The 23,475-nt window shown below is 37.0% G+C and overlaps 1 protein-coding gene and 1 non-coding gene across 4 annotated transcripts in view; both read right to left on the bottom strand.

Moving 5' to 3' along the window:
* TTC28 (tetratricopeptide repeat domain 28) overlaps nt 1-23,475 on the bottom strand; it is a 627,778-nt gene that overhangs the window by 537,887 nt on the left and 66,416 nt on the right. The gene's annotated exons all lie outside the window — the stretch shown is intronic.
* On the bottom strand, nt 3,952-4,024 carry TRNAQ-CUG. Its single transcript has one exon. It is a non-coding gene; the product is annotated as a tRNA-Gln (tRNA).

Below are 23,475 nucleotides of genomic sequence, written 5' to 3'. Positions count from 1 at the left end.
GCTAGGAAAAAACCCTCAATGGTTTCCCATTGGCTTTCAGGTAAACTCCAATCTGTTTAACATAAATTATAAAACCCACTATGATACAGTTCCTGTCTCAACTGGAACCACTCTCTCAATGCTGAACCTGGAATGCTCTTCCATATCCTCTCTCTCTCTCACATCCAGCTAACCTCTAATCATTGTTTAAGTCTCATCTTAAATGAGACTTATCACTTAAGAGATGCTGTCCCTGAATCACCCAACTAGGTGAACCATGCTTAATCCCTGCCGTGTGCTCTTATACTATCCTGTTTTTTCCCTATCAGGAAGTATTAGCTTTGTAATTACTCAATAGTTATATGCCCTGTCAAAATAAAGTATTCCTTGAGAGCATGTCTGAATTGTATATCATTATATTTCTAATATCGAACAGAATATCTGGCACATATGGGATGCTCAAGTATTTATGGAATGTCAGAATGAATCATTAAAATGTACACTCACACAAAAAGGTGAAATAGATGCTTAGACCACCTTTAGAATACTGAGTAAGCATGGTAATTAAGTACTTTTAGTAAAAATAAATAATGGGGCAGGGCACTTGGGTGGCTCAGTCACTTGAGTGTTTTAACTCTTGATTTCGGCTCAGGTCTCAATCCCACGGTTGTGGGATCAAGCCCCACATCAGGCTCTGTGCTGAGCATAGAATCTGCTTAAGATTCTCTGTCTCTCCCTCTGCCTTCTCCCCCGCTTGTGTGCTCACTCTCTCATTCATAAATAAATAAAGGCAAAAAACTTGTAATGGAAAATGAATCATGTAATATGTGAAGAAGAGAATAAGCCACCTTTATTGAAGTTAATTAAAAATGACTTCATAGAAGACAGACACAGGAACAACTACTTTGTATTTGTATCTTCATTATAGATATCGTAAAAATATATGTGTTTGAGCAAAATAAGTTATTTTACATTTATGACATGTAAAGATGAGTTTGAGGGACACTGTCATGAAGATTTAATTTTGAAGACTTATCTCTGAAAGGGCAAGATAAAGTTGGTTTCAAGGATGGTGTAAAAACTAGAGACTCAAACCAATTGCCACTGCCAGGGTAAATATCATTGTTAGAGTGACACTGAAAAATGCAAGCAAACAAGAATAAGCATATAAATTCTCCTACTTCCTGACTTCCAGTCTCCTTCTAGCACTTTGCACTAGAAGAAGAGAGCAGCTGGCAAAAAAGAAAAAAAAAAAAAAAGTAGTTTGCAGAGTCCCATCCCCAAGATCACAGTGTATAAAAAGGTAGGTTTGGAGCTTGAGAAACAATAGTTGACCAACCAGCACACCAAGCTTAGTGTCAAAGATTACCAAAAGCCCAAAAGAAGTCCTCTGACATCAAAGCCAATCACTCCATCAGAGGAAGGCTGTTAAGGTGTTTCAAGAAAAGAAACTAATATAACATTATATGTCAACTAGATTTCAATAATAAAAATAAAATGAATACATACTGGGGTACCAGGTAGCTCAGTTGGTTGCATGTCTGACTCTTTATTTCGGCTCAGGTCATGATCCCTGGGCATGGGATTGAGACCTGCATCGGGCTCTGCACTGAGCATGGAGCTTGCTTAAGATTCATTCATTCTCTCTCTCTCTCTCTCTCTCTCTCTCTCTCTCCTCTCTCTCTCTCTCCCCTCCTGCTTCCCCTCTCCCCCACTTGCTCTCTCTAAAAAAAAAAAAGAACACCTATTAATGAACAAAAAGAGTCAATCAAAAAAAAAATAGAAATCTATAGAAATATTTTAAAAGAATTCTTTTGCTCAAAGACCTTAAATGGGATATGTATATTTGTTATCCATTTCTTACCAATGACACTGTCAATAATGCTGTGACCATGCTAAAGGGCAGAGAAAACAATATAACATATATAGAAATCAAGTCTTGAAAATTTCTGGGATTCTTTGATATGAGGCAAGTAATTCCTGTCAAAGAAATTGTGAGTTGAAATGATGTGCTTTGCACCTACTATAAACACCTTTGCAAATCAAGGTGTTTAACAATTCTTACCATCAAAACCAAAGATTAATGCAAAGAAGATATACAAATGACCAATAAGCACATGAAAAGATGCTCAACATCATGAGTCACTAGGGAAATCCAAATGAAAACCACAAGGAGGTACCAATTTACATTCACTAGGATAGCTATAATTTTAAAAAATGGAGATAACAAGTGAGGTTGTAGGGAAATTGGAGCCCTTATAAACTGCTAGTAGGAATGTAAAATAGTGGAACGGCTGTGGAAAACAGGTTGGCAGTTTCTCTAAAAGTTACATGTAGGATTACTACATGACCCATGTGATGTTGTGATATAAGGAATACATATTTGGTCCTCATCCCCAGTGCCTGGCACAGAGGTCCTAGCACTCTTGGAATTTCCTGAGTGACAGGAGTGAGGAGAGTCTTTTGTTATTCATAATAAGCCCCTTTCATCTATATCTGAATTTGTGCTAATGAGGTAGCTCTTGGAGGATGGGGATCGCTTGCCACAGGAACCAACCATGTGATTAGAAGGTTGGAACTTTCAGCTCCACGCCCAACTTCTGAGACTAGAAGGGCTGAAGACTTACTTCAATCACCAATGGCCAATGTCTTAATCAATCATGTCTACATAATTGAACCTCCATAAAAAAACCTTAACTAAAGGGGTTCAGAGAGCTTCTGGGTTGGTAAACATATTGAGGTGCTGGGAGAGTGGCATGCTCAGAAAGGCCATGGAAGCTCCACGCCCCTTCCCACAGACTTTGCCCTATGCTTTTCCATTTGGCTGTTCCTGAGTTGTATCCTTTATACTAAATGAGTGCCAGTAAGTAAAGCACTTTCCTGAGTTCCGTGAGCTGTTCCAGCAAATTAACAAACCCAAGAGGGGTTTGCGAGAATTCCCAATTTATAGCCATTTGGTCAGAAGTTCAAGTGACAACCTAGGACTTGGAATTAATATCTGAAGTGGGGGAGCAGTCTCATGGACTGAACCCTTAACTGTGGAATCTATGTCAACCCCAGGTAGTTAGGGTCAGAACTGAATTAAACTGTAAGAGATCCAGTTGGTGTCCACAGAGAATAAGAAAATTGCTTGTGGTGAAGAATCCACACATTTGGTGTCAGGGGTAGTATAAAAGTGTTAAGTGTAAAAGGAAATGATAGTTTTCTTCTTTTACCCAGGAATTCCACGTCTAGATATATACTCTTAAAAAAGTGAAAACAGGGACACCTGACTGGCTCAGTCAGTGGAGCATGTGATCTTGATCTCGGGGTTGTCAGTTCAAGCCCCACGTTGGGCACAGAGCTTACTTTAAAAAAAAAAAAGTGAAAACAGCACTCAAACAAATGCATGTACACACAAGTTCATAGCACCAATATTCACAATAAGCAAAAGGTGTAACTAGCCCAAAAGTCTGTCAATGGATAAACAAATTATAATATATATACACAATGAAATAGTATCCAGGAATAAAAAGGAATGTGGTACTGATAAATACTACAAAGTAGATGAATCTCAAACACATTACGCTAAGTGAAAGAAACCACACACAAAAGATCACATATTGTATGATTCTAGCTATGTGAAATTTACATAATAGGTAAATCCACCATCAGGATGCACATTGGTGGCTGGCAGGGGGTAAGGGGAGGGAGATATGGGGAACAACTGCTTACGAAGTATGGAGTTTCCTTTTGGGGTGATGAAAATGTTTTGGAAAAACTAAAGACAGGTGGTGGATGCACAATATTTCAAATGTACTAAATCCCACTGAATGGTTTACTTTAAAATGGTTCCTTCTATTTAATGTCAATTTCACCTCCTTTAAGTGTAAAATTTTTGAAATAATTTTTTTAAACTCTAAGGTTGAAATCAGATGCAGTGTCTTTATTTTTATTCATTCATTCATTCACTCATTTATTCAATAAGCTCCATGCCCAATGTGGGTCTTGAACTCACAACCCTGTGATCCAGAGTCACATGCCCTACCAACTGAGCCAGCCAGGCACCGCTCTAAAGCTGAAACCAAATTAATGTCAAAGAACTTACAAGATGCCACTTCAAGGAGTACTCCACAAAATAGATTTAATGGTCTATTCAGACTTAATTCTTTTATTTGCCAAATTTGGTTTTACTTTAATTTTTTAAGGAAGTAACCACTAAGTTTTTAGTTTTTACATTAAAATGATATTACCATAATGCTTTACACACAATTGTTTCATTTTTGTCTGAGATAGTCTCTCCATACGTTTTCCACTCAACACTCTAAATATCTGAACAACACTACACAATGCATAAAGTGGCTCACTCTAGCAGTGAATTTTCAAAGAGCTAGTCATACTTCAAGGAATATGAGAATACTTCAAAGAAAATAAGAGAACATATATAAACTTCAAAACATTTCGAATCATTCTGATCCCTCTCTCCCTGTGCTCATCTCACCTTGCCCCACCTCTGCTATCAATCTTGAGAACCACTCACTGGTCTACAAATTATATTTATTCCAATGCAAAACACTAAAGTGGAAACAAATGTGTTGACGTACTATTTTGGGGTGAAGGTACAGGAAGGGAAGTGATCAATAGCCTTCATTAGGCTCTCAAAAGAGAAATATGACCCAACTCCACCAAAGGTGAAAATCCCTGCTACATTCAGCGAGGATCATCCATATATAGTACAGTTCTCCAGGCTGACAATTTAACAATCCACAGCAGAGAACAACTATCACTCACTTCAGCTGGGAAGACAAGAGAAACAATATATCTGGGTAATACAGGCCTATGCTCTGTCTCTAGAAAAAGAAAATTAAGAACAATTTTAATTTACCAAAATATCCACAAAAAATTAAATTGCTCCAAATGTACCAAAAAGGACATTTTAGGATACCTGGTTGAATTTAATAAGATATGGTACTTGGAGTGGCTAGTAACACTATCAAAAGGAATTCCTTGATTACACATTTTGATATATTCTTAAAACACATATATTCACATAATCCATCTTTCAAAGAACTGGATCTGATCCAAGAGTTTCCAAATGAAAAGCAGCTAAAATGGAATCTGCACATCCCAGCCAACTTCTGGAAATGCCATAAGAATATAAAAATAGCTCTTACTAACTGCTTACTAATTTCAAATTCGGTTTTGAGACTACATCTCACAAATCATGACTGAGAATGACTGATTCAGAGTTGGAAAAGTATATTTACTATTACAGATGGAAAAAGTTCAGTAGTGCTGAAATCATGTTAAAAGGAGATGACAAAATTTTTCCTGATATATAATGAAATGATTAATTAATATAATTGGGATGATATTTTTGGATTCTCCCTTATTGGCAAATTTCTCTCCCTATACCTGCCATTGTAGCTCCAGTCAAGGGGGTAGGACACATACTACACTTCAGAAAAGAAACAGCAATGAAATAAAGGACCTTCCAAATGTTAGGAGGAAAGAGAAAGCCCACCCCTTCTATGCCTAGTATGTAAACAAGGGAAAAATCGAATATAGCACAAGGCTTTTGCCTAGCTCCCCACATGAAGCCCTGAGAAAAGACCATCATGCAGGATGCTCCTGGGGCAATATGGTCTGGAAGGAGGAACAACAGAATCTTAGCAGAGGAAAGAAGCAAATAAATGAGCTTGAGGCAACACTCCTGACTCCTATGACCTACATATATAAAGAGGATCCAGAAGCTTCATAAGCTCTGGAAGTATCAATCCCAAAGGATCTAAGCAATCAAGTAAGTCCAAGACAAGATTAGAGAAGCAACCCACAATGGATACCAATGAAGACCAATGACCAGTACAGAATTTCAAGATACTCTCTACCACCTTCACAAAATCACCTGAACCCACCCCCATAGCACTTAAACAGCATCTTGATGTACAGCAGGGGCAAGCAGTGGGAATAATCTGAAAGACTGAGCATATACCTAAGAGAAGCTGAATTAGCTAATGAAAGTGACATTAATGAGCAAGTTCAAGCTGTGTAACGCTGTGTTCCCTTGCCTAACACCACCCAACTGGGTGAGAGGCTTGTAAGGAAGATTAGGATCATTACAAAAAATAAAGAAGCTATATTTTCTTTGAGTAAGATGCAAAATTTTCAAACTTGCTAACAATGTTTACTAATTTTTATTTCATTTTCCTTTTTTCATTTCCTTTTCTTTTGTTTCCATTTTGTAAAAACAAATCAAAATTCAAAATTACTATCATAAACATCCTCAGGTAAGACACTACTCCATGAAACAAGACAAGGTAGTTAAAAAAAAAAAAGCAAAGGAAAAGTTCTTAGAAATTAGAAATAAGATAACAGAAACAAAAATCTCAGCATAAGAATTAAAAGATAAAACAGAAAATATCCTACAAAGCAGAACAAAAAGACAAAAATCACAGAAAAGATAGTAAAACTAGAGAGTCTAGGAATTACAATATCTGTAAAAGAGAAGTGCAAGAAAATGTAACAAGATGTTAAAGGTGTAAATCAATAATAAAGAAAACAGAATTGATGACATAAATTTCCAAATTAAAAGAAATTATCAAATTATATAGACCCAAACTAGTATTCTTCAAATAAAAAATATCACCAAAAAATTTCATAATATGGGGACCCCTGCGTGGCTCAGTTGGTTAGGCAGCTGACTCTTGTTTTCGGCTCAGGTCATGATGCCAGGGTTGTGGGATCAAGCCCCATGTCAGGCTCCATGCTGAGTCGAGAGCCTGCTTAAGATTCTCTCTGCCCCTCTCCCTCATTCACATGCACTCTCTCTCTCTCTCTCTCAAATTAAAAAAAAAAAGAAATTTCATAATACTATGATTAAAAAGAAAATGCTTTAAAACTTCCATATGGAATAAACAGGTTTGACACAAAGAAGGATTCAGAAGGTCTTCAGATTGAGAAAGTCTGGTGGAATGGCAACCCAGGCAAACGACAAGCAAAACCTGAGGAAAAATAACTTCTAACCTAGAATTCTATAAGCAGTCAAAATATCAAGTGTAAGTCAAAAGAAACAGGTATTCTTCAAACCTGCAGTGTCTCAGCCAACCTACCTCCCATCCACTCATTCTCAGGAAGCTACTGACCGAAGTATACCACCAAAAGGAGGGAATGAATAACACGTGAAGAAGATATGGAATCAATTCCATATTTAACTCAAGCAAAGGGAATTTTCAGGCGGATAGAGAAGGGAGATCCAAAAATGACAACTGCACATTCGGGGAAAGAGCAACCAGTCCTAACCGAAACCAGTCAGCAGAGCCATCCTCCAGAAGAGGAAGTTGATGGAACACTCAGTGTGTCTAAATGCAATGAGAAGACATTTAGAGAATTAGGGGGTAGTTTGGTAATGGATAAGTAATACATACATAGAAAAACTGGGGGACAATTATCAATGACTCAAGAGAAAGTTTTCTAAGGAAAAGTAATCACAGCATGCCAAATAATTCAGCTGTGAATTACCTGTTCAGAGTAATACCAATACAAATAATCAATTCTAATCCACACAAATTTTGGATATAATTACACTGGGAGAATGAGAGTATAGGAAGTGTGTATATAAGTGAGAGAGGGGGAAAAAGAGTTGAATCCTCATCTTTCATGTGGGACAATAGATAATACCTTAAAATTCACAGCAAAAGTGGTGATGGCTGTGTGGCAATGAGAATGTACTTAATGCCACTAAATTGTACACTTAAAAATGGTTAAAATAGTAAATTTTATGTTATATATATTAACTGCAACCAAAAAGAAAAGAAAAGGTAGGGGCTCTGGGTGGCTCAGTCGGTTAAACGTCAGACTCTTGGAGCCCCATGTAAGGCTCCACAGTGGGCGTAGAGCCTGCTTGAGATTCTCTCTCTCCCTCTCACTCTGCCCCTCCCCTACATGTACACTCTCCTCCTCTTTAAAAAACAAAAGGTAAAAGCAAAAGCATACAGGAGGTAAATGACAAAACAAACTGCTAAGACTTGAACTTTGTTGCCTTTAAAGAGAAGGAAGCTAGATGGTTGAGGGAGGGTAAGGAGCGGCAAGATATTGCAGGGGAGCGTAGGAGTTCCTCAGGCCTTTAAAAGAGTTATATGGGGGCATCTGAGTCGCTCAGTCAGTGAAGCGTCAGACTCTAGATTTCAGCTCAGGTCATGATCTCACGGTTCATGAATTTGAGCCCCACGTGGGGTTCTGTGCTGACAGCATGGAGCCTGCTTATGATTCTCTCTCTCCCTCTCACTCTGCCCCTCTCCTGCTCGCACACTCTTTCACTCTCTCTCAAAAATAAATAAACTTTAAAAACTAAGTAAAATAAATAAAAAAGGTATGTAACTTTGATAAAAATTAAAATTAAATTTAAAAAACTAATCAGGAAATTTTAAAGCTGGCCCTTTTTTTCCTGTCTATATAGGTAAGATTTAGACTACTCTTAATTTGATCTTTCAAGTACAACATACATGGGGCGCCTGGGTGGTGTCCGATGTCAGCGCAGAGCCTGTTTGGGATTCTCTCAACTTTTCACCTCTGCCCCTCGCCTGCTCACGCTTACTCACTCACTCTTTCTGAAAATAACAAACTTTAAAATAAAATAAAGTTCAACATACAAAATTATGATATGCATGAACATTTGAGGAAAGCGTATGTCCTGAATAGGTCTATGCTCATAAAAATATGTTTATGCCTATTACCCAAAGCAAAGTATATGAGGCTACATGCAATTTTGGACATTAGCCAGATTAAGCAAAATAAAACTATGCAGAGTAAATCTCTGGCACCACTTCTTCTACCTGACTCAAATTTCTGTATCATAACTAGAGCCCTGCATATCCGTTCTAATTGAAGGAAATAATCTGGATAAATGAATTTAACATGAAACTATGCAAATTCTCTATTACATTCCCTTAGCAATTTAGATACCATGAATTCAGAATTTACAATAATTCAGAAAAGATACATTCTTTTTAAGAACATGTTTAGAAATTAGAGATTAATTTACTATGCTTTCAAATCAAGAATCAGCCATAAGTTTTAGTTATTTAAGTAGTTAAAAGTGCATTACAACTTATTCAATTGGCAAACAATTTAAACTGTGTTAGCCAAGTATTGGCAAGAATATGGAGCAATAAGAACTCTCAAATTTATCCTGCTGGTGGCAGGGTACATTGGAACAAAACTTTGAACACCAATTTTGCATTATGTATTAAAGGTGAAAATATGTATGCTCTGCAACCCAGCAATTTAACTGTAAGAGGAACTCTCTTACAAAGAATTGTTCATAGCCATATTCAGAATGTTCATAACAGGGAAAACTTGGAAATACGAATAGTGAAATACATAAATAAATTGTAGTGTGTTTATGCCAATGGAATTCTATAAAGAGGTAAAAATGAACAAGCATTGACTATATTGATCAAAATTGATGAATATGAAAACATGGCAATGACCTAAAGAAATAGGTCACAGAAGAATACTTAAAAGATCATTCTATTTATAAAAAATTTCAAGAACAAAAAACTCTAGGTATTGTATTAAGAGAATGATTTATCATAAAAACCAGAACACTGTTTACCATATTGGGAGAGTGAGATACGCAGGAAGCAGCATGTAAGGTAAGGCAGTATGTAAGGTACTGGTAATGTTGGTTTTGTTTTTGTTTTTTTTTTTTAATGTTTATTTATTTTTGAGAGAGAGACAGAGCATGAGCATGAGCAGGGGAGGGACAGAGAGAGAGGGAAACACAGAATCTGAAGCAGCCCCAAGCTCTGAGCCACCAGCACAGAGCCCAATGCACGGCTCGAACTTGGCAAACCGCGAGATCATGACCCAAGCTGAAGCCAGATGCCCAACCGACTGAGCCACCCAGGCGCCCCAGTTACTGGTAATGTTCTATTTCTTTTTGGAGGTAGTTATAGAACTGTTCACATTATAATTATTTTTAAAGGTACACATACACATTTTTTGTATAGTTATGTAATATTTCACAAAAAGTAAAGAAAAATTAATCCTATAAAAAAAGAGGAACATTAAAAATTGAGAAAAATGCATTGCGTTAATGTGAGCCTATTGTGAGTAACTTTTTCATTAATTATTTCACATATTAGCATTTAAATACAGTGTAGTTCATAATATTAACTGTACCTAAAAGTAAAAAAATTTTACTTTATTGCTTGTTTCTTTTTAACTTTAATTAAATACTTGACTCAGTTCAGCAACTACTGAGAACTTATTATGCACCAGGCATGGATTAAGCACTGGGGATACCATGACAAAGAAGTCATAGCCCACAGCCCTGCCCTCGAATGGCCTGAGGACAAAGATATACAAACAGAAAAATATTTTAATTAATATCTATTTTATCCTGATTAAAGCAATATTTTTTCAGTATTTAAACCTTATAATCTCAAAGTAAAAATGAGGTAACAAAATACTTCTATGATTCCCACTACAAAAATAGAACCACTTTGAACATCTTGTACCAGTAATTGTCACTGAATCCTCGTCACCATAAATCCTATCACCCTTGCCAATGCCTGGGCATGAAACCCAATTCGAGGCTATGAGAAAGAAAGGGAAGTCAGCTGGGAACTTCTGGGAAAGATGTGCACACTCCTAAAGGAGAAACAGGAAGAGAGAGCTCTTCTTCACTCTCTGGAGGTTCTCATATCTGGGAACTGTTGTGGCCAATTGGCTACCAGCCTGATGACAGGCCAACATAGCACATTGCCTCAAATAGATAAACTGAAATTTATATGACCATCTACCTAATATAGGGCTTTTGGGTTGTCTTCGGTTTTTCATTATTTTTTTGAATTATCTTTGTATTTCATGTTATTTCTTTAAAATATATATCTAGGCAAACAGATAATTTCAATGTACTGTATGACAAAAAGCAATAAGGCTACACATAGGGTAATAAGAAAACACAGGGAATAGATACTCTGTCCAGCCTGTAGGTAGTTTTTGACTTAATACTCCTACTCCACCAAATAATAGGTAATTATATAGGTTGGAAGGGTAAGTGTACCTTCCTAATTTTCTCATTACAGTGCTATGTCTTTTAATGTGATTCTTCTCCAAATCTTGTTAAAGAACCATGCCATCTTTTTTATTTTTTTCCTCAGTGAAATGTTTCTACTTTTTCCACCAGCTTTATTGAGATATAGTTGACATATAACATTATATAGGTTTAAGGTATATAATGATTTGAGATATGTATATATTGCAAAATGATTATCACAATAAGTTAATACCCATCACCTCACAGTTAACATTCTTTTTCTCGTAAATAGAACTTTAAAGATCTACTTTCTTGGCAACCTTCAAATATACCATACAGCAGTCACCATGCTGTGCATTAAATTTCCAGAACTTAGTTCTTATAACTGGAAGTTTGTACCTTTTGGCCACCTTCATTCATTTCCCTGTCCCTCACCCCCACCGAGTAACTACCAATATGTTCTTTAACAAGCTGTGGCCATCTTGCACCACAAAGCCATATCATCGGTTTCACTTTCCACTATTTCAGTTGTCCGCAGTCAACTGCGGTCCAGAAGCAAATAATATTCCTTTCCAACACATCATCAGAAGGTCCACAGCAGCCTAATGATCAGTCACAATGCCTACATCATTCACCTCGTTTCATCTCATCACATAGGCATTTATCATCTCATATCATCACAAAAAAAAAAAGAGTACACTAAGATATTTTGAGAGAGACCACATTCATAAGACTTTCATTGCAGTATATTATTATAATTGCTCTATTTTATTATTAGTTATTGGTAATCTCTTACTGCACCAATTTTATAAGTTAAACTTTATCATAGGTATGTATGTATGTACAGGAAAAAAAATATGTATAAAGTTTGTTACTATCCACAGTTTTAGGCATCTACTGGGAGTCTTGGAATGTATCCCTGTGGATAAAGGGAGACTACTCTATCTCTTTACCTCTCTACAGAGATTCCCTTTATGACATGTTCAATTTATTCAGGAGTCCCTTGAATTCACCCATCTCCTTAGAACTAATGCCATTTTTACACAAATTTCGAACATGGCTATGTTTAACTAAGCATTTACTAAAAAAATATTTACCAAACACCAGTAATGCTAAACACTATATAAAATGTAGAATAAAATATTCTTCACACTGAATATAGAATCAAAATTATTTTTACCTGCTTTTCTTTGATAAATCTGGAATTCCTAAAGTAATCTATAAAATATGGTATTTTGGGAGAAAAGAACTGGCTCGTTGGGTTTTACAAAGGCTGTCTCAGGAAGCTAAAATCCCAGGGGTTTCAAACTATAGTTGACTCCTGAACAACATGGTTTTGAACTGCATGAGTCCACTTATACGCATATTTCTTCCAGTAAATATAATACAGTACTGTAAATACTTACATTTTCTTAGTAACATTTTCTTTTCTCTAGTTTACTTTATTGTAAGAATACAGTATATACTACAAATAGCAAACAAAATATATGTTAATTAACTGTTTATGTTACCAGTATAGCTTCCAGTCGGCAGTAGATTATTAGTAGTTAACTCTTTGGGGAGTGAAAAGTAATATGGAATTTCAACTGCAATGAGTGGGGGGGGGGGGTCGGTGCCCCTAACCTCTGTGTTGTTCAAGGGTCAACTGTGTATCTTCTAGGACTAGTGAAAATTAGTATTTGTTTAGACCAAATATTCTCATACTATCATTGTTTGATTTTGCAATAGCGCTCTTCCTTAAAAATAATTTTTAAAAATATATCTATGTTAAATAAATAGTAAGTTTTACTTTAATAGTTTTACATCATCCTTGAGATAACTGATATACCTTAGAATGTCACAAAATAGCAATCTGCTAGCAAATTAAGTAATATCAGGAAATTCCAAACAATAAATATGTAGTATGTTGTGATTTCATGGAGAAAGGTCTAAAAAAAGTATTTAAAGAAACTAACAATCATGAGTAATTATCAGACACATGCATACAGTCTGAAATTTCAACAAGTGAGAGCAAGATGCCACTAACAAACAGAATTCAGTGATTTTATCTATAGATATCACCACAAGAACATTTCTTCCTTTTGCCACATAGTTATTTTCCTATGTATCCATGTTACCTGGCATGATCTTATTAGTAGATCATGTATCATAAATAACACACTGATGTATGTGGCATCTCAAGTACCTGAGATAAGGCCTAAAAGAGAGTCAAGTGTATTTGAAAGAGTGTCTTATTTAGAATGTTTTGGCAAACACAATGTTTTTATCTCAAAATAATATCTGGTTCATTTTTTTTAAACAAAGCAATATTATTATTATTATTATTATTATTATTATTATTATTACAAGCAAATATTCATGCCTATAATTACCATCTATTTTTCTCAGCTAAGAATGGGTGATTGATGACCAAGCTCATCTAGTATTGAGACTTAGACTGTCTTAAAAATATTTGCTATAACATTAAGGAGTGATGGGGAGAAGAAGATCCCAGAAAACAAAGGGGAAAATGCTTCTTAGTGCCACCAAGAAGCTATGATAAAAAAAGTTCCATGGTTAAACACCAAGCAGCCTTAAAAATACACACAGATTATGGCTCACAGAGGATAAATAAAATGAGCCAAATGATCCAAGATGTTGAAAATGCTCCATATTTCTTTCAGGGAATACCTGGTTGGTAACAACATTCTATAAAAACAGTCTAACAGTTGCAACTGTGTATTATTTAAGGAGGACTAAGGTGAGATGACATCTAATTATTTTTTAATATCAGAGTAGTAAATGTGCAAATGAGAAAAGGAGATTGAAATCCATGAAATGGTATATGTTGAATTTCAGGATAACCCATCATGACTAGAGAACTAGCAAATCCAAAAAAGTCCATTAAAGTTTTATGTCTAAAAAATTGGAATGCATCTTTTTTACAAATTAAAGACAGATTGTAAAGAGAGGGTTGGAGTTGGAAAGTTCCCTGCTCATCAAATTAAAAACAAGAGCTCTATTCATAAAAAAAAAAAAAAAAAAAGAAAAAAGAAAAAAAATTTAAAAGAATACTTATGTGGTCAAGTCACATTCTTTGTTCTGAAGTTTTTATATGCAACTTGGGGTGAGCATTTTACTTGTGATTCATAAAGAATCAATGTAAGTAAAGACAAGTTTAACAGGGGCTCCTAGAGCACATGAGTACATTCCAGGTGATACGTAAGTAGCCGTGTAAGATACCGTAAGAAAGGAGAAAACACACCCTAAATACCCAAAGGAAGGAGTGTGGTCACATGACCAACAGCTGGACTTGATTAAAAAGAAATACCAGGTTAGGCGCTATGGTAGTTCTTCCATAGTTACATGACAACACAAATGAGAAATGCTACATTTCTCACAGGCTGTTGCCTAGTGATCTCAATGCCTGCCCCTTTATCCACCCTCACAGTACAACCACTTCTCCCTTTCTTCCTCTGCAGCACTGCAGTATTCTCATCTTACAACATCATTTTTTAAAAGAACTTTATGAGGAAATGGAGCAAGTGTAAATAAAAAATCAGCTTCACTTATAATCTGTGATTCGTTTTCACTTTCACAAGCACGACAAAATACAAATTGAAGTTTCCTCGTGAGTAAAAGATATAAATGTAGACAAACTACTTTAAGTAGATTACATTGTGCTGGGACAGTAGAATGCCTGCTTTCTGAGGATCCAATGTTCAAATGCAGGATAGAAAGCGGATGACAAATGTAACACATCTTTCTTTCTTAAAATTGGCTGTGCAGTAAGGCAGGAGGTTAATACACAATGTAGTACTATGGAAACAACATAGTTTTACTGAACTGTGAACTAAAGAGTTACATTAAATACCCACAATTCCTTGTGAAAATCTCTTTGTTTTTCTGCTTGTCAGCATCTGCATTTTACAGCTGCCTCCTTCAGTATGGACCCTGTCTTGTAGAAGTTTGGGAACTTAAAACATTAATATCCAGGAGCTTAAAAACATCACAGCACTAATAACTTACACAGATGGGAGTAAAACAGTCACAGCATTCTTAACTATAAGCTGAACAGAAAATAAATCTAAAAACTAGTGATGACGATTTACAGAATATAAGAGCAAAATTATCTCTTTCAGCTTGGCAAAAGCATTTATACTTGCAAAATTTTCCTATAAGCCAAAAAAGGAGACAGATTAATATCAGGTCTAAGGTAACATTTACCAAAAGGTTAAAATCCCAAGAAACTATTTCTCAATCAACTTATTATTTTCTTATAATAATAAAAGTACTTTTTTTGAGATAAATGCTCAACCTGATGCAAAAAAGTATCATTTAATCAATGAGATTCTTTTTATTCCTCGTAGTTCAATATAATGACAGAAGTTATTGATATCAATATAATGACAGAAGCTCCTGCCCCTCCCGACACCATAATCACTCCTGCGGATCTTTTAAAGTAGTCCTCAGGGGCGCCTGCATGGTTCAGTCAGTTGGGCGTCTGACTTGATTTCGGCTCAGGTCATGATCTTACGGTTTGCTGGTTCAAGCTCTGCACTGGGCTCTGCATTGGTGGCACAGAGCCTGCTTGGGATTCTCTATCTCCTTCCCCCTCCTCCAGTCATGTACATGCTCTCTCTGTTTCTATCTCTCTCAAAGTAAATGAATAAAAACATTCTTAAAAAAATAAAGTACTCCTCATTTCAAGGCAGCTCCAGCTTCTCCCTGAGAACCCTGACTCTGCAGGTTAACAATATGAGCTCTCGAGCATCATCACCTCTTGGCCAACCTCACCAGGTCTGGTATAATGCCAATCTGTCTCCCTTTCTCAAAAAAAATTCTGAATTTAGATGAGAACTGTCCAAAAGGACTTTATGTGATAATGAGAATATTCTGTATCTGAGCTGCCTGTGGTAGCTATGAATCATATGTGGCTACTGAACACATGAAATGTGGCTAGTGTGACTGAGGAACTGACTTCTTATATTTTATTCAACTGCAACTAAATATAAATTTAAGTAGCTGCATATGACTAGTAACCTACCAGAGACAGCACAAATCTAGAGCAAGAGTACTTCTTCTCCTACCGGAAATCATTTATTTTATCCTGTAGATGATGGGAGAGTTACTCAAAGGTTGGACTTAACGTTTTAGAAAGTGTTTTCTGGCTGCTTTTTGGGAGTATGATTTTAGAGGCTGGGAAGGGAAAGAAAATGCTGAAGGTCTGTAAAGTACTCATCGGATTTGGCAATTACAAGGTCTCTGGTAATCTCAGAATGAGAATTTAGAGTGGAGAAGTGGGGTTATAAACTTCAGTGGAAACAGAGATTGCAAATTCAGACCACTGTTTCAAGAAGTCTGGCTTCGAAGGAAGAAAGAGAGGAAGTAGGGAACAAATATCATGAAGAACCTCTCGTGTGCCAGAATTTTAAAGAAGGAGCTTCACATTGATTACTCCATTTCCTTTGCTTAATCTTCAAACCTGCAATAAACCTCCTCTTACAGAAATTGAGAAATGAAGCCTCAGAGGGGCTGACTTGCTCAGGGACACTCTGGTAGGTCTGGGATTATAAAACTAGAGTCTTTTTCAGGCCAAACTTCATTCTCTTGAAGGTCAAGCAGAAATGCAGGACGGATCTGTGGAAAGATTAAAGATAGGAAAGAGTGATAGAGTAATTAATGAGCAAGGCTCTGGAGAAGATAGGGAGAAATAGAGTCTAGACAAGAGATATTAACCTCGGATGAGAACAGGAAAATCCGTTCCTCTGAGATGGAAACATAGAAATCCAGTAAGTGTGAATGTGTACATGTTTATACTACAAGGGGTTTAGGGATGACAGGAAACAGCTGAAATTAAAACCTGATGATCTTTATTTTCCCTGTGAAGCAGAAGGCAAGACCTTGCGTGAGAAGATGAGAGCAAAAGTTTAAAGAGGATGGTCTGACCTAGCCATGATGGAGAGAAAGGGAGGAATGGGCCTGAGACCCAAAAGAAAAAAATTTTTTTTTAAGTTTTTAACGTTTATTTATTTTTTTACAGACAGAGACAGAGCACAAGTGGAGAAGGGGCAGAGAAAGAAAGAGAGAGACAGAATCCGAAGCAGGCTCCAGGCTCTGAGCTGTCAGCACAGAGCCCGACGCGGGGCTTGAAACCACAAACCGTGAGAACATGACCTGAGTCGAAGTCAAATGCCCAATCAACTGAGCTACCCAGGTGCCCCCCCCCAAAATTTTGTCTTAATGTTTATTTATTTTTGAGAGAGAGAGCGGGAGGGAAGGAGGGAGGGAGAGGGCGAGAGAGAGATGCGAGTGGAGGAGGGGCAGATAGAGGGAGACAGAATTGGCAGCAGGTTTGGCACTATCAGTGCAGAGCCTGACATGGGGCTCAAACCTAGCAACCAACGGTGAGATCATGACCTGAGCCAAAATCAAGAGTCAGACACCTAACCAAGACACCCAGATGCCCCCAGACCTATTCAGATCTTGAATTGTGAACTGTAAAATGGTCTTCCTAAATTAAATAAACATTATTTTTTTAATTTCTAAAGTATCAATGATTTTCCTTAAAGCAGAAAAAATATATACTAATAAAAACATGATGTTACTAAGAGCATAATATAAGTTAAAATATGTATAAAGCTATAAACTTCAGTAATGAAGCACTATGCTTTCTGGCATTAATAACTATAACCCATTTATCTTTATATATCATTTAAGCTTGGCTATGATAGAAACAAAGTTAAAATTTTTTAAACATCATAAATAATTCCTGGCTTCCATTTAGGATGTATAATGCTTGAAACAGAGTTGCTCCCACTTGTCCAATAAGAAAAAAGTGGGTAATCTAAACAAATATAATTTTTCTGGAGACTATAACTTAGAGAGCTAAGGTTGTAGGACAACCAACTACCCTGAAATCTAAGGAAAGACAGATTACTCCAAAGAGAAAAAGGAGGCAAACACTTGCTTACTTGGGCACATACCAAGGTGCTCTACACCTGTAGAAAAAAATTCAGCTGAATTTTTTAACTGCTAAAAGCCAAATGTGGGCTAGCATGAGAGTGGAAAACCCCTGGGAGCCACAGAACAAGAGGAGCCTGCACCTACTCACAGATTCTTCTCTGGAGACCTTACCGGGTGCTGGGGAGAAAGTGTGGGGGCAAAGTAAGAAACCAAAGAAGGCCTCCTTTGAGCTGCAGGCCCAGGAAAGGGAAGCAGCAGCTGTTCCAAGGAATGCCTCAAGCCCCTTCTGAATCGTTCTACCCCACAGAACAAAAGCCAAAACCTGACTGGGAGAAGGGATCAGAAAAACACACAAGGCAGGGGAAGAGACAGGGAAATCTCCACCTCTGAGAGAACTGGAATCAGGAACACTAATAGGACCCCAACCCAGCAACTGCCTAAAGCTGAGGCTGAACCAGGACAACAGAAAACACCCATCCCCCACCCCCAGTACCAGGTTAGGAGGCACTGAGTAACAAATAATAGCAGATCCACTGCTGGGGGAAAGGCAGGAATGTGGAAAAAAGCCCTCTCTGAAGTGCAGATTCAGAGGGAAGCTGAGGGTGGATCAGATTTTGAGGAAAAGTCTCTGGTAAACCAACCCTCGCCTGGGCACAAGATAAAACACCAGATGAATCTGAAGCACTTGGAAGACTAAGGAAACCCAAACTCAGCTCAGCTTCTGTCCAACCTAACACAATTCCTACAACAAAGGCCAAGCAAAAGAAGAAGAATGACCATTTCCAAGCATAAATAATAGTGACTTCTACCCAAAGATGTCCGCTTTCAATCAAAACATGAAACACAAAGAAGCAAGAAAAGATAACATACCTTCAAGAGACAATGCAATCAATAGAATCAGCCCAGATATTGGAACTAACATATAGAGAATTTAAAATCACTGAGATTAACATGGTAGATTAGTGGGAAAAGCCTTTTTCCTTAAAGCATCCTTTTTTTTTTTTTTTTTTTTAAAGAAAGAGCGCATGAGCAGGAAACAGGGGCAGAGGAGGACAGAGGGGGGGCGGGAAGAGAGAGAGAGAGAGAGAGAGAGAATGAATATCAAGCAGGCTCCACATTGAGCACAGAGCCCAACACAGGGCTCAATCTCACAACCCTGGGATCATGACCAGAGCCAAAATCAAGAATTGGACACTCAACTGACTGAGCCACCCAGGCATCCCCAGAAAAGCCTTTCTAAAAATTACAATAGTTGAAATGGAAAAGGCATAGCTTTAGGTCTATCTTCCCAACTTGATTCTTAGTTCCTTCAAAGCAGGATCCAAGTTCATTTCTCTTTGCTTCCCTAGCATCTAGCACAACCAGCAGATCTGACATTAGCACAACAGTACAAAAAATGAAATACATTTTTGAACTTGAAGACCCTCAACTGCCATTAGCAGACAAAGTAGTAAGCCAAACTTCAATCCCAGAACCACAGACAGAGCTTCAATTTTGGGTGGACTTCTGCACTTTTACTTGTAATTTTCTAAACTGACTATGAATAACTAAACCCAGGGTCTGCATGCTGCTCCTGGAGCTCTTGAAAACTTGTTCATTTATATTACGAAACTGCCTTTTGATTGGTTATTCTGTTCTAAAGACTACAATCCTTAAGTAAATGACTCTAATGTAAAAATAACTTATGAGGTGTATTTCTAAAAATGATCTCACATTTTCAGATCCTAGAGAAAAAAAACTACACATCTTTCATTGAGCATCATCCTTCACTTATATACATATTATGCTCAAGCCTTCTTAGCTCTCATTTCTCTTTTACCACTTAAGAAAAATAAAGCAGCACTGAGATATTCTTAACTGAGACCTTCCAATTCTTACCTCAAGCATTCCTAACTCCTAAAAGATAAAACTACCAGCCCCCTATTTTCCAACCTCCAATTTATCTAAATAATCTTGTACATTCTTCACAACACTTTCCCTAAAGGGACTGTTATATGTAAGTCCAGTTTTATAGAGCCTATGGGGGTTTTGGCAACTTCCTTCAATTATCTCCAGCTGAATTATAAAAATAACAATGAACTCGAAAAGGTTCCTATAACTTCCTATTTGATCTCATGGGCATATTCCAATTTCTAAATCTTATATGGGGTCTCAGTAATCTTCCCCATGAAAAATTAGAATAAATCTGCAAGAACTTTCAAAATTCCCAGCAATGATGCAAAATATTTGCTTATGCAATGAATTAGCAAGATCAATGAACCTTTGCAAGACAATTACAGAAATTGTAATTTTTTCAAAAATTTTTTTCTAGAATGTTTTCTATATGCTATCATAAACTTCCACACCCACTTTAAACTAAACCCACTATCTTCAGGAATGATAATCACACAGCATCTTTTGATATCATACACATTTTCATGTAACTTGATCGTGCCCGTGTTCGATGATAACCGCCCAACAATGCTTCCAAGATGCCACTTTCTCTCATTTCTTTCTGCATCACTCACCACTCTCTTTTGCTTGTTGTCTGTCTTCTCCCTGACCTCTGAATGGAAGAGCACCTCCAGACTCAGTCCTTAGACCACTTCTCTTTTCCATTTAACTCTCCTCAGTAATTCCATCTGGTATCACCATTTTAAATACAAATATATATCTCTGGCTCCCACTTCTGTCAAACTCTGGACTTACATATTTAACTGCCTACTCAACACTTCACTTGGATATCTTTTAGTTATCTCAAATTCAGTATGTCCAAAACTAAACCCCTGATCTTTTTCCCAATCCAACTCCAACCACAAACTTCTCCATTGCAGGTGATGGCAATCTAATCCTTCTACTTGCTCAGGCAAAACACCTAGGAATCCTCTCGAACTTCCTCCAAATATGGTTGGCACTATTTCAAAAGATATCCAAAACCTGACCACTTCTCACTACCCCTCCTCTACCACCACCATCTCTCACATGGATTACCGCAGTGGCCTCGTAACAGGTCTCTGTGCTCTTATTCTGAGGCCCCAAAACCCATTCTTAATACAGCAGCCAGAGTAATCCTCTTAAAAGGTAAGTTAGATTATCACTTCTCTGCTTAAAACCCTCTAATGGCTCCACATATCCCCAGTAAAAGCTCAAGTTCTTACAATGGCTTACAATGACCTACATGATCTGGTCCCCCTAATGTCCTGTTAATTTCCCCTTTGCTCATTCACTCTATCCACATGAAATTCTTTTTTTCAGATGTGCCAAGTACCCTCCTAAGAGCTTTTGCTTTAGCTGTTCCCTCTACTTTTCCTCCAGATACCTTCATGGTTAACTTCCTCACTTCCTTCAACTCATTGTTCAAATACTACCTTTTGTATAAAACCTACCCTCACTCCCACCCGTTACGTTCCTTTTGTTCCACAGCACTTACCACTTTCTAATGTACCATATATTTATTTTGATTATTGTTTATTTCTCTCCTGTCCCATTAGAAAGCTACGTCCGAGCTGATGGCAACTTTTTCTTTTGGTTCAAAGATATATCCCAAGTGCTTATATTATCCAGCATATAATAGACACCCAATTAACATTTGCAGAATGAAATTCCCAAAAATCATAAGTCAATGGCCTGCCAGTGGCTAAGGAATGTAACAGACCACAACTGCTAAGAGCCGTAAGCCATGATTCTTTTTGTTCATTCTACCCTCACATTATTTGTAGGGCCAGTACTGTGGCCCTGCAATTAATGGCACACCTTTGCATGTGACAGTTTCAAGCTGTTGTTCTTAAGAAAATAAAAATATGATTTTAATCCAAAAGGGACCATACCTGACTGCAAAATTTTGCATACACATAGTATTGAGAGTACACGCGTTGTTTGCAAGTAAAACCAAGTTTAAAAGAATCATAATTTTCAGGGCACCTAGATGGCTCAGTCAGTTAAGTATGTGACTCTTCATTTTGGCTCAGGTCATGATCTCATGGTTCATGAATTCTAGCCTTGTGTCAGGCAGGCCCTATGCTGACAGTGTGAAGCCTGCTTGTGATTCTCTCTCTCCCCCTTTCTCTCTGCCTCTCCCCTGCTTGCTCTCTCAAACTAAAAAATAAACTTTAATAAATTTTTTAAAAAGAATTATAATTTTAGAAAGTAGAATTAAAATTTAAAGCTTCAAAGTGATTTTAATAAATTTGTGAAATGGTCCATAAAAAAAAAGCAAGATGGCCCCTAATAAGTAAAAATATTAATTGCAAAAAGTATACAATTTTAAGTAAGATTCACATAGAGTTCTGCTGTCTACAAACTGTTTTCAGAAAACCTCTAATTTGATCTTATATACGTGTATTATCAACCCCATTTTGTAGATGTGGTAACTGAGGCTAACAGAAGTTAGGTAAACTTTCCAAGGTGACTCAGCTAGTAAGCAGAGATTCCTAGATTCAATTTCAAGTCCATGTACTTTTTTAAAATTTTGAAATAATCACAGAATCAGAAAAGTTGTAAAAATAATACAGACTCATGCAGCCTTTACTATGTTCCCTCCAATGGTTACATCTTACATAAATATAGTATGATATCAAAACCATGAATTCATATTGGTCTGTATACTTTTTATTATGGTGCCTGGTTCATGATAATGAACCACAAACAATACGACTCAAAGATTTTTCTTAACTCCAGTGAAGATAACTTATGCAAATGAGCTAAGAGGTAATTACTAGGTATACACTATTTTACCCTGACAACTATAGGAATATTACATTCCATTTGGGTATTTATGTTTAATAATATAAATAATATAGCAGAAAAGGAAGATATGATTAGATATGATTAGAAGATATGAAATTATGATTAGAAGATGATAAAGTGGGCAAAGTTGATTTGATAAACTTTTCTTCACTTATGTGGTTGGTTATGATGATGCTATCGACTAGTTATAAAGTCATCTTTGCTCTGGATAATTCACAAAAACTAATGAGTCTCACTAATGACCATTTGTCAATTTCAAACTCAGTAGATTTCTTTTTCCTCCTCCCTTTTGCTTCATGACAGTCTTTATAACCTGCTTGATTCTTAGGGAAACTTTTTCCATCATTTGCTTTCAGGATACTGCGCTCGTTCAATTCTCCTTTTTTTGTGATCTTTTCTGTTGTGTATAACCTATTACCTTTTATCAAAAATCTCTGAATCCTTTCTTAAAGTACAGGTAAGAATCACAATCCCATTTGGAACACAGCAGTTTTTCCAGGCCGGCATCTATTGACCACTGTCTGGGTTACTTAGCACAACCCTCTACTATTTTAAGACACCTCTATATTTCCCAGAAACCCCTTCCCCATATAGATCTGGGTCAGATTTTGCAGGTGAAAGGAATGCAAGTGAAATCTGGAAAGAGGAGAAGCCATTACTCACTGTGGGTGGACGGAGGCAGATGTTAGATTCATAGCAGCTTTGGAGCACGGCAGCTTTTGCTTGAGAATCACTTGCTTTATTGTTGCAGCCCAAGACACACAAGAGAAGCATCCTCAAAGATGATTGATAATTGCAGCAGTTTC

The sequence above is a fragment of the Felis catus genome, chromosome D3 (assembly GCF_018350175.1).
Source record: "Felis catus isolate Fca126 chromosome D3, F.catus_Fca126_mat1.0, whole genome shotgun sequence".
Classification (NCBI taxonomy): domain Eukaryota; kingdom Metazoa; phylum Chordata; class Mammalia; order Carnivora; family Felidae; genus Felis; species Felis catus.
The sequence above is the reverse complement of the archived record's forward strand: the minus strand, read 5'-3'. Positions and strand labels throughout refer to the sequence as shown.